Genomic DNA, 11,947 nt, shown 5'->3' with positions numbered 1-11,947 from the left:
TGAAGACAGAAAAACTGAAATTCTGTAAAGGAAACAGTTAGGCTTTTGTATCCCTTTTTACACCCCAGGCAGCCAAATAACTTGCTCCAACAGAAAATGGAAGGGCATTGAATTAGGCACTCCAAGTTCAGGCATAGAGCAAGAGCAGGGAGCTCTGTGGAAAGCAAGGGGATTAAATGAAATCGGTTCTTGTGAAGTAAGATTCTAAAGCCTCTTTACCAATTTGGCTCCCAGAATTGACACTCACCAAGGTAAGAGACTAGTGGGAGAGTCTCCCCTGGGGAAAGTGAGCATTCCAGGGGAAAAGACCTAGAGATGCTAACACATTTGGGAGGCTGGGTCCCTTAGCAGACGGCTTGGCTCCTGCCTGTCATTCTGCAATGAAGTCGACAAATCAGTACTTCCTATTTCTCCAGGCAGGTCTTCTTACTGGGTTTTAGGGCCCCACACTTAACCATAAATGAATCAGTAAGAATTGCCAAATGTTTGAGAAAAGTCTTCTGCATGAAAAAGTCTATAGATAAAAGCAAACAGAAAAGAATTTTGAGGAAACAGAAGAATAAAAAAGAAAAACAAAAGCAAACTGAGACATACAGATCATTTTTGTCACTTGCTATTTTACCATATTATAACAGAACAGTTATCAGTGTGTTTTTCAGTTTTACCATACAAATAAGCTTATCTGAATAGTTGATACTTTTAAACATGTTGGCTTAGAAAAAATTAGTCTATATAGACAACATGGAAAATCAAGTTATTAATTCAAAAGTACTTTTAAAACTAAACAGTAGGTATTTACATGGAGGACCAGTGGTTAAGACTTCGCCGTAAAAAGCAGGGGGCGAGGGTTCAATTCCCTGGTCAGGGAGCTAAGATCTCACATGTTTTACAGCCAAAAAGCATAAAACAGAGCAATATTATAACAAATTCAATAAAGATGTTTTGAAAATAGTCCACATCAAAAAAAATCTCTTTTAAAAAAACTAAATAGTAGTAATTATTTCTAAGAAAAAGAAGGCAGTGAGAAATTCACGAAGCCTATTGCCAGTTGCTTTTTTTTTGTAAAGAATAAAAAACATTTAAATATAGTTCAGATTAGCATGCCTGGTTCATTTCAGCTTCTTCACTGCCAAACCTGTGGAAGGGACAGCTTTCTGGTTTCCCTGACTTCTCTTGGTCTGTGACAATTAAGGTTTAGAAGTATCTGCTATATCAAACTTTAAACTCTGGATTATCCATGTTTCTCTTCATCTTGACAGATTTGGCATTCTTTCACCTGGTTGTGAGCACAAAATCCTTGATTTCCTCAGTTTTATCAGGCAAACAGGAGAGTGCTCAGGCCAACCAGTCCCAGAGTGGGAGGAAGCAAGAAAAATGGGAAAAAGCTACTGTAGCTATTGTGATGTTTTAACTCCAAGAGCCAAGTTGGGGGTTGAAACACATTCATTTTTCAAGAACTTTGCCCTCAGCACCTAGTGCCGTGTGTGGCACTATACTAGGTGCTGGTATTTATTTTTTTTCATAATTGCCTTTTAAGAAATATAAAATGATTGAAAAACTTTTAAAAAAGTAAGATGGCAAATTAAAGGTGAGGAAATGTCTCTGAAAATAGAACAAAAAAAAAACAAAGGGATGAAAATTAGGAAAGCAAATAGAAGAAAAGTAGAAAATCAGCCCAAGTGACAGAAGATCTGAATGATAAGCATTCTGCGGAGAGAGAAAAAGCAAATTAGAGAGGAGGCAGTCATTGGAGAAATAATTTAAAAAAACTTTCTCAGAACTGAGTGTCTGATTGGTGGGGTCCACTGAGTATACCAGGCCACTTCACTTAGAAATTTCAGGACCCTGGATCAGAAAAGCCTTCAGGTCTAAGACAATATCACCTGTAAAGGATTCAAAATCATCATGGCCACTCAACAGCAGCACTGAAAACTGGAAGACAGTAGAACATTGTCTTCAACATTCGGAAAGAAAAAAAATCATCAGCCTGGAATTAAAAAGTAGGCACTCCATTGCTGCCCTGCAAATAGACTCATCAGGTCCATCTTTCTAGATTCTATATATATGTGTTGAGATATTTGTTTTTCTCTTTCTGACTTGCTTTACTCTGTGTAACAGGCTCTAGGTTCATCCATCTCATTAGGACTGACTCAAATTTATTCTTTTTACGGCTGAGTAATATTCCATTGCATATATGTACCACAGCTCAAGGAGCTCAGGTCAGGGGTTCTGTGACAACCTAAAGGGGTGGGAGGTGGGAGGGAGTTTCAAGAGGGAGGGGACATTTGTATATCCATGGCTGATGAACGTAGTATGGCAAAAACAACACAATATTGTGAACCAATTATCCTCCAATTAAAAACTTTTAAAAAAGTAGGCACTCTATCAATCACATGTGAGGATAGAGTAAGTTTTAATCTCTAGTAGTTGAGTTATAGGAAACTAACTGAAGAAAATGGATAAGATCCAGAAAATAGGAAATCCATAATGAAAAAGAGGCAAAGGTATTCCCAGGTGACCATGAAGATAAAACTCTGGTATCAGCACCTGAGAGCCTGCAGCCCAGACTGAAGCAGCTTAGAAAGCTTTAAGAGAGGTGTCTTCAGGAAAACGAACTCAGAAGTACCCAAGGTGTTGGCATGTGCTGAGATAGAGGCAACTGGACAAAAGTTCAGGGATGGTATAGTGATTGAAAATTAAATGAGGCCACCAGAGAAAGAGTAAAACATACATTTCTTTTGTTTTCCTAGTTTTCTAGGCAAACACAAATATTAGGCAGTTTTAAATTCCAGAGCAAGCACACACATGTACAAGTGTGTATATAGTGTACTACATGTAATTAGTCCACTGCAACTGTGCCCGGCACACAGGACGTACTTAGTAAGTTGTAGTTATGTATACTATGTTGAGTGGTATAAGAGAGAAATGTATAAAGTTTCAATATTTTTTAAGAAATATTTATTGATTTAGCTGTGCTGGGTCTTTCTTGTGGCATGTGGAAACCTTAGTTGTGGCATGCAAACTCTTAGTTGTGGCATGTGGAATCTAGCTTCCTGACCAGGGATCGAACGTGGGCCCCCACATTGCAAGTGCTGAGTCTTAGCCCCTGGACCATCAGGGAAGCTCCTAAAGTTGCACTATTGAAAATAGAATCTAACCCTGTCAGGAGGAGATAGGGATGCTATTCTAGTAGTAGAAAGCCCAGTTGGCTGAATAGAGTTTGACAGATGACAAGTGAGAAGGACATTCCAAGTAGAGAAAAGTTATAAGTGGAACACAGAAGTTTGGAAATTCATTGTGTGTTAAGCCAATAAAATGTGTGCCAAAGACTTATATCCTGCCGAGCTGACTTTCAACTCTAAAGGCTATGGGCAAACCATTATGAACATTTAAACACTCAGAGAATATTGTTTCCACGAACTCTTCCTTAGGAATATACTAGAAAATTAGCCTGAGATAATCAAAGACTAAAGAGACCTTACTTGATGCTAAAGACTACAGCTATGATCACTAATAGCTGTACATCACACAAAGAGAGGTAATCAGATATTATATACTTTCTAAGAAAAGGGCACAGACTTGTGAAGCGACTGTGTCATGACAATTGAACCTGAATCTAACTGTAAAGGAAACCTAAGAAAGGTGGAGACTATTTGAAAGAAAATTTGGAAGCACTTAGATGCTTGATTCCATAAGGAGAATGAGGGAATGGTGAGAGTCTTCTAGTGTTGGTCAGGAGGGAGGAGGGACCAAGGAGGGAGCCTTCTAGTGTTGGTCACCTTCTAGTATTTAATCCAATGCTCATTATCAGGCTAGTGATACTTTCTGATGTCTCCTATGGTCTCTGAACCACACGATTTTGTTTGGCCTTAGTAAGTGCAGAGGACTGAATTAATCATACAGCCCAACTGTCATACATTATCTAGACTCCATCAGTAGTCTGAGCAAGGTCCTTCTCTTGTTTCATTTATGCCCTCTTACCCTCATTCCCACTTGTATCTCCTTCCCTTCCTATATGAAAGAATTCTAATCTATTGAACTTTAACGTGGTTCTATCTTTTTGCATTGTTCTTACAAAATGTGTATTTTTATTTATAAAAATGTGCATCTTATACATCCAAGTCTTGGGTGCTATGCTTTCAGTCCAACTGTATCTCAGTGTGAATATCTGATCTGTTGCTTCTAATTGCTGCACAGTGCTCCACATGTGCATCTACCATGTTTTACTAATCAATCCTCCCAGTGATGGACATCCAGATTACCCCCCACTCACTGTGCCACAAACACAGTTACAGTGAACAAATTTTCACATGCTCTTTTATGGACCTGAGATCATTTTATTACTGGATGAAGCTTAAATATTGCCCAGTGCTTATTTGGTGATAACAAGTGTTTATCGAATGTTGCTGGGCACTGTTTTTAGGTTCCAGGCACACAAGGTAGGCAAGATCCTCGGTCTTGTATAGCTCCAGTATTCCTTCCTGGAGAATCCCATGGACTGAGGAGTCTGGTGAGCTACAGTCCACAGGGTCGCAAAGAGTCAGACACGACTTAGCTACTAATATAACAGCAAGGTAAGGAAACTAAATAAATTTTTAGTGGTAGTAAAAAGCTTTATGCAGAAAACTATAACAGTATAATGTGCTAATGTCAGGGTTGCTACTTAGTTAGGTAGATAAGAATGAACACCACAGTTGAGACCTGAATGGCAAGATAAAGTGGACTAAGTGAAGAGTTGGGTTAAGAAGCTCCTAGACAGACCACATGGCAAGTGTGAGGGCCCTTAGGAGGGAATAACCTTGACACGCGGGGACAGCCGCAAAAAGGCTCAGTGCAGGTAGATTACAGGGGATGAGAAGTGTGGTGGAAGACAAGAATTACCTATTGTTGCATTAACAATACTACTGCATATTTATCAGCTTAAAATGACACAGTTTCTGTGAACCAGAAATCCAGGCACAGCTTTGCTGGGTCTTCTGCAAAGCTGCAGCCCAGGTGTCATGGTGAGGGCTGGGTTCTCATCTGAGGCTCATCTGAGGACTGACTTCCAAGCTCATGAAGTTGTTGACAAATCTCAGTTCCTTTTAGGCTGATGGACAAAGGGCCTTCATTTCTTGCTGGTTGTCAGCTGGAGGCTGCCCTCAATTCCTTGTCATGTGAGCTTTTCCTACATGGCTGCTTGCTTCCTCAAAGCTAGCAAGGGAGAGAGAGTCTCCTTGTAAGAAGGGTTACAATCTTATGAAATGTTGTTGGTGAAGCTGCATTCTACTGGGTAAAAACAGGTCCGGGCCCCATCTATTCAATGGGAGAAGATTACACACGGTGTGAATACCAGAGGAAGGGGTCATGGGGGCCACCTCGGACTCTGCCAGCCACAACAAAGTAAGAGAGGTTTGGCGGGGGGAGGTTAATATCACGAGGGTCGTTATAAGCATGGATATTTTTTCTAAGTGGGGTAGAAAACCATTAGGAGCTTTGAACAGGGGATTGCATCAAATTTGAATTCTTACATATTCCTCTGCTTCGGTATCTCAGATAAATTTAGTGGGGCCAGCAGAGAAACAAGAAAACCAGAGGAAGCTGTTGCTAAACTCTAGACAGGAAATTAGTGGTCTGGCTTAAGTGTAGAACATATAGAAAGAAGTGGGTAGATTAGGACATACATTGGAGGCAGAGTTAACAGTACTTGCTGATAATTTATTAGATGATTATTCACAGATAAGTAAGTTTGCCCAAGTTAACAAACACTGTCATTGAAAGAGCCAGAATTAGGCCTGTGCCTGCACAGTTCTTATTTCTTAGTTCTGCTATGCCATTGTAGATGTCATGCTGCACACAGTACATACTTTCTCTATAACTCCCATTTCCTATCCTCTAGCTCTCACCTTCAAATATTGCTTTTGACAAACAAACCAACAAAGCACAGTTTGTTCGGAAGAAGAGATGGTCTTCCTACATCTCTAGAAGGTATTTTGAAATTGGTAACATTAATATTGCAAGTGGTAGATAGGAATAGCAAAAGCAATCTTCTCAGAGGGTAGAGTATCCCTGCTCCAGTGTTGCAATTTGTTCTTGTTGTTCAGTAGCTCAGTAGTGTCCCATTCTGTGATCGGTTTTCTGTTGCTGTTTTCTCCTCCAGGGGATCTTCCTGACCCAGGGATTGAACATGCGTCCCCTGTGTCTCTTGCGTTGCAGGGATATTCTTTACCGCTGAGCCATGGGATCCTGGCTTCTCCCTTATTTCTTTGGAGCAGTATCTCAGAGTGACCTGAGATGCTGTGTCCCAGGCTTGAAGTCCTCAGTTTTGTCTGATGAATAAAAACTCTCTGGGAAAGATTGAGGGCAGGAGAAGAAGGGGGCAACAGAGGATTAGAAGGTTGGATGGTATCACTGACTCAATGGAGATGAGTTCAAACAAACTCTGGGAGATAGTGAAGGACAGGGAAGCCTGGGATGCTGCAGTCCATGGGATCACAAAGAGTCCAATGCGACTGAGTGACTGAACAACGAACAAGAGTTAACTAAGAGTGTTGTGTTAGTTTCAGTAACACACACACACACATGTATCTACTCTTTTTCAAATTCTTTTCCCATTTAGGTTGTTACATAATATTGAGCAGAGTTCCCTGTGCTATACACTAGGTCCTTATTGGTTATCTATTTTAAATACAGCAGTGTGTACCTGTCAACCCCAAACTCCCTAATTATTCTTCCCTCTTACTTTTCCTCCCCGGTAACCGTAAGTTCAGAACATTTTATCTTGATGGCAGATGTTGCTGTTCAGTTGGCAAGTACCGTCTGACCCTTTCCTACCCCATGGACTACAGCATGTCAGGTTTGCCTGTCCTTCACCATTTCTTGAGTTTGCCCAAGTTCATGTCCTTTGAATTGGTGATGCCATCCAATCATCTCATCTCATCTTCTGTTGCCCTCTTTTCCTTTTGCCTGCAATCTTTCCTACCATCAGGGTTCTTTCTGATGAGTGAATCCCAAACTCCTTACCTATCCCTCCCACTAGTCCTCCTTCCTGGCAACCATAAGTTCAGAATATTTTATTTTGAGGACAGTTCAGGTCAGTTCAGTTCAGTTGCCCAGTCGTGTCTGACTCTTTGCGACCCAATGAATCGCAGCACACCAGGCCTCCCTGTCGATCACCAACTCCTGGAGTTTACTCAAACTCATGACCATCAAGTCGGTGATGCCATCCAACCATCTCATTCTCTGTCGTCCCCTTCTCCTCCTGCCCCCAATCCCTCCCAGCATCAGGGTCTTTTCCAGTGAGTCAACTCTTCGCATGAGGTGGCCAAAGTATTGGAGTTTCAGCTTCAGCATCAGTCCTTCCAATGAACACTCAGGACTGATCTCCTTTAGGATGGACTGTTTGGATGTCCTTTCAGTCCAAGGGACTCTCAAGAGTCTTCTCCAACACCATAGTCCAAAAGCATCAATTTTTTGGTGCTCAGCTTTCTTCACAGTCCAACTCTCACATCCATACATGACCACTGGAAAAACCACAGCCTTGACCAGATGGACCTTTGTTGGCAAAGTAATGTCTCTGCTTTTTAATATGCTATCTAGGTTGGTCATAACTTTCCTTCCAAGGAGTAAGTGTCTTTCAATTTAATGGCTGCAATCACCATCTGCAGTGATTTTGGAGCCCCCCAAAATAAAGTCTTACAGTTTCCACTGTTTCCCCATCTATTTTCCATGAAGTGATGGGACCAGATGCCATGACCTTAGTTTTCTGAATGTTGAGCTTTAAGCTAACTTTTTCACTCTCCTCTTACACTTTCATCAAGAGGCTTTCACTTTCTGCCATAGGGGTGGTGTCATCTGCATATCTGAGGTTATTGATATTTCTCCCAGCAATCTTGATTCCAGCTTGTGCTTCTTCCAGCCCAGTGTTTCTCATGATGTGTTGAGGACAGTAGGGAGATACTAAATTTTTTTTTTTGATCTTTCATTGATGATAAAGTGACATAATGAGCAGACACGTTAGGACAGACTGGCAGTCAGGAGGCATGCAGGTTTTAGGACAGTTTATGACTGGATAAAGTAGGAACAAAAGTTTAGTTCCCAGGGTAAGGCTCCAGACAATAAGTGAATATTATTTTGCCATTAACATCACTTAGGCAATGTACTTGAGTAGATAGAAGACTCAGTCTGAGATAAAAAGTATTTGGATATCTGTTCTGGGTTTTCTGAGATTCTATATGTCTATCCTATATTCATTAACTACAGTCAAAGTGTTTATCTCTCTCCTGAAAGTCGGTTTGTCTGCAATTTACTTTCTTATTTAACTTGCATGTACCAAGCCAACATTTCCCCTGCCCTAAATCTTCCCATGGCAGAGTCCACCCCTGTAACCAAAAGCCCACTTAAATTAATCAAAATAGCCAATCTTAAACCGTGTGCTCTTAAACCTTGTCTTTCCCACAGAAATCTCAGTTAAGGCTGTTTCTGCCTCCTTACCAAAAGGTGGTGCTTCCCACATGTTGGGCTTCTTGGAAAACGTAACACAATTTTTTTTTCAATGCATTGACCTCTCCACGTTATCACTTAGTCACCTCTGTAGGTTGAAATCCCAAGGGTATAAATGAAACTGTGTTCATTTTGGATAATAAACATTCAGTTCAGTTCAGTAGCTCAGTTGTGTCCAACTCTTTGTGACCCCATCGACTGCAGCACGCCAGGCTTCCCTGTCCATCACCAACTCCTGCAGCTTGCTCAAACTCATGTCCATTGAGTTGGTGATGCCCATCCAACCATCTCATCCTCTGTCGTCCCCTTCTCCTCCTGCCTTTGATCTTTCCCAGCATCAGGGTCTTTTCCAATGAGTCAGTTCTTTGCATCAGGTGGCCAAAGTATTGGAGTTTCAGTAATAAGTAATAAACATTACTTGGGGAAAATTTTCATGTGTAGGAGAATGCAGACTATCTTACACTGCCTTCTAGTCCAGTCTGTTCCAAGGAAATCTGAGGATCTATGATAAATTGAGGAAATAAATGAAATAAGAAAATGGAGAGAAAAAGATTGCTTTATTTGTGGCCCAGTAACAGAATTAGATGCAGGCGGGAGAAAGTTCCTCAGATAAGGAAGAATAAAAGACTTAGGAATGACTGAATTACACTACTGGCTGCCAAGACAGTTTCATATGCAATAAAACGTTAAGTTCATATCCTTCAGAGAAATCTACATGGTTAGGGAGTTCTTTGTCTTCTAAATGTCCAGTGGTTTCTGCCTCTAGAGTATATAAATTTCCACTTATGACAAACTAAATCTAGAACCCTTAAAACACAGAACAAAATAGAACACCTTTATTAGGATGTAACTCACATGCCATATGTATTAGTTTCCTGGCTCTGCCATAACAAATTACTATACCACAAACTAGGTGGCTTAGGACAACATTTATTCTCTCATGATTCTGGAGACTACAAGTCCAAAATCAAAATCAAGGTGTTGGCAAGGGCAGTGAGTGAGTGCCTGCTCAGTCGTGTCCAACTCTGTGACCCCCTGGACTAAAGCCCTCCAGGCTCCTCTGTGCATGGAATCTTCCAGACAAGAATACTGGAGAAGGTTGCCATTTTCTCCTCCAGGAGATCTTCCCAAACCAGGGATCAAACCTGCGTCTCCTGCATTGCAGCTGGATTCTTGACCGCTGAGCTACCTGGGAAAGCCTCTCAGCAAAGCCATGGTCCCTCCAAAAACTCTGAGGAAAGATCCTTTGTCTCCTCCTAGTTTCTGGTGGTTGTCAGCAATCCTTGCTGTTCTTTGATTTGTAACTCTGTGGTTTCAGTCAATGCCTGTTCTTACATACTATCTATTTACATACTTTTCAGATTATTTTCCATTATAGATTATTATAAGATATTGAATACACCCCCCCTGTGTTGTATAGTAAATCCTTTTTGCTTATCTATTTTATGTGTAGTAGTTTGTATCTATTAATCCCATACTTCTAATTTATCCCTCCAGACTCTTTTCTCCTTTGGTAACCCTAAGCTTGTTTCCTATGCCTGTGAGTCTGTTTTCTGTCTTGCAAATTAGTTCATTTGTATTATTTTTTAAAGAGTCCACATATAGTGGATAAGCATATAAGTGACAGCATATGATATTTGTCTTTCTTTGTCTTACTTCACTAGCTATAATATTCTCTAGGTCCATGGCAACAGTTCATTCTTTTTTATGGCTGAGCAATATTTCTTAAGCCAGTCATCTTAAGTCCATCATCTGTTAATGGGCCAATCACTTGTTGATGGGCACTTGGATTGTTCCCACATCTTTGTAGTTGTTCAGTTGCTAAGTCATGTCTGACTCTGTGACCCCACAGACACACCAGGCTCCCCTGTTCTTCATTATCTCCCAGAATTTGCTCAGACTCATCTCTATTGAGTCAGTTATGCCATCCAACCACTTCATCTTTTGTTGTCCCCTTCCCCTCTTGCTCTCAATCTTTCCCAGCATCAGGGTCTTTTCTAATGAGTCAGCTCTTCACATCAGGTGGCCAAAGTATTGGAGCTTCAGCTTCAGTATCAGTCCTTACAATGAATATTCAGTGTTGATTTCCTTTAGAATTGACTGGTTTGATCTCCTTGCTGTCCAAGGGACTCTCAAGAGTCTTCTCCAAAAAGGGAACCCTTCTACACTGCTGGTGGGAATGTAAATTGATACAGCCAAGAAGGTAGTATCAGCCATGAAAGTCAGTATGGAGATTCTTTAAAAAATGAGGAATAAAACCACCATATGGCCTAGAAATACCAGTTCGAGGCACATATCCTGAAGAAACCAAAACTGAAAAAGACTCGTGTACTCCAGTGTTCACTGCAGTACCGTTTACAAAAGCCAAGACATGGAAGCCACCTAGATGTCCATCGACAAATGAATGGATAAAGAAGCAGTTGTACATATATACAATGAAATACTATTCTGCCATAAAAGGAGCGTATTTTTGTCAGTTGTAATGAGGTGAATGAACCTAGAGCCTATTATACTGAGTGAAGTAAGTCAGAAAGAGAAAAACAAATATCTTATATTAACACATATATATGGAATCTAGAAGGGTGATACTGATGAATCTGTTCTCAGAGCAGCAGGAAATGCAGACACAGAGAAGAGACTTACAGACAAGGGTGGGGGAGAAGAGCGAGAGGGTGAGATAAATGGAGAGAGTAGCATGGATGCATATACACTAACATATGTAAATAGATGGCCAATGGGAATTTGTTGTTTGACTCAGGGAACTCAGACTGGGGCTCTGTAATGACCTAGAGGGGAGGGAAAGGGTGGGAGGTGGGAGAGGGATTCAAGAGGGAGGTGACATATGTACACCTATGGTTAATTCATGTTGATATATGACAGAAATCAAACCAATATTGTAAACCAATCATCAATCGATTAAAAATAAATAAATATTTTTAAAGAAGAGTTCTCTAGCACCATAGTTTGCAAGCATCAGTTCTTTGGTGCTCAGCCTTCTTTATGGTCCAACACTCACATCCATACATGACTACAGGAAAGACCATAGCTTTGATTATACACATATGGACCTTTGATGGCAAAGTGATATTTCTGCTTTTTAATATGCTGTCTACGTTTTCATAGTTTTCCTTCCAAGGAGCAAGCATCTTTTAATTTCATTGCTGCAGTCACTGTCCACAATGATTTTGGAGTCCAGGTGTAGGGAATATGTTATGCACAGGCCTGTACTATAATTAACAGGGCTTCTTTGAAAGGTAAGAATGACTTTCTCATCACCCCCAGGCAAAGGGCTGGGAGCAGTAAACAGTACATCGTGGAAAGACATCTTAAAAACAAGATGTTGAAGTACTGATGTGACTGATGGAAAACCATTAGTGACTGTTCCTGTAACCAGAGCTTTGAGGGAGTTGCTGAGAAAGGGCGTCACTAGCTGAAAGGCTAAACAAGGTCATGAAAGACCTGAAGG

At 40.8% G+C, this 11,947-nt stretch overlaps 1 pseudogene; it reads right to left on the bottom strand.

The window, feature by feature from the left end:
• Nucleotides 1–1,109: 1,109 nt before the first annotated feature.
• On the bottom strand, nucleotides 1,110–8,494 carry LOC110128839 (large ribosomal subunit protein eL38 pseudogene; annotated as a pseudogene).
• Between the last annotated feature and the right edge of the window lie 3,453 nt (nucleotides 8,495–11,947).

This window comes from Odocoileus virginianus, chromosome 23, assembly GCF_023699985.2.
Source record: "Odocoileus virginianus isolate 20LAN1187 ecotype Illinois chromosome 23, Ovbor_1.2, whole genome shotgun sequence".
In the NCBI taxonomy this organism is placed as follows: domain Eukaryota; kingdom Metazoa; phylum Chordata; class Mammalia; order Artiodactyla; family Cervidae; genus Odocoileus; species Odocoileus virginianus.
Note: the sequence above shows the minus strand (reverse complement) of the source record. Positions and strands in the feature narration are given on the sequence as shown.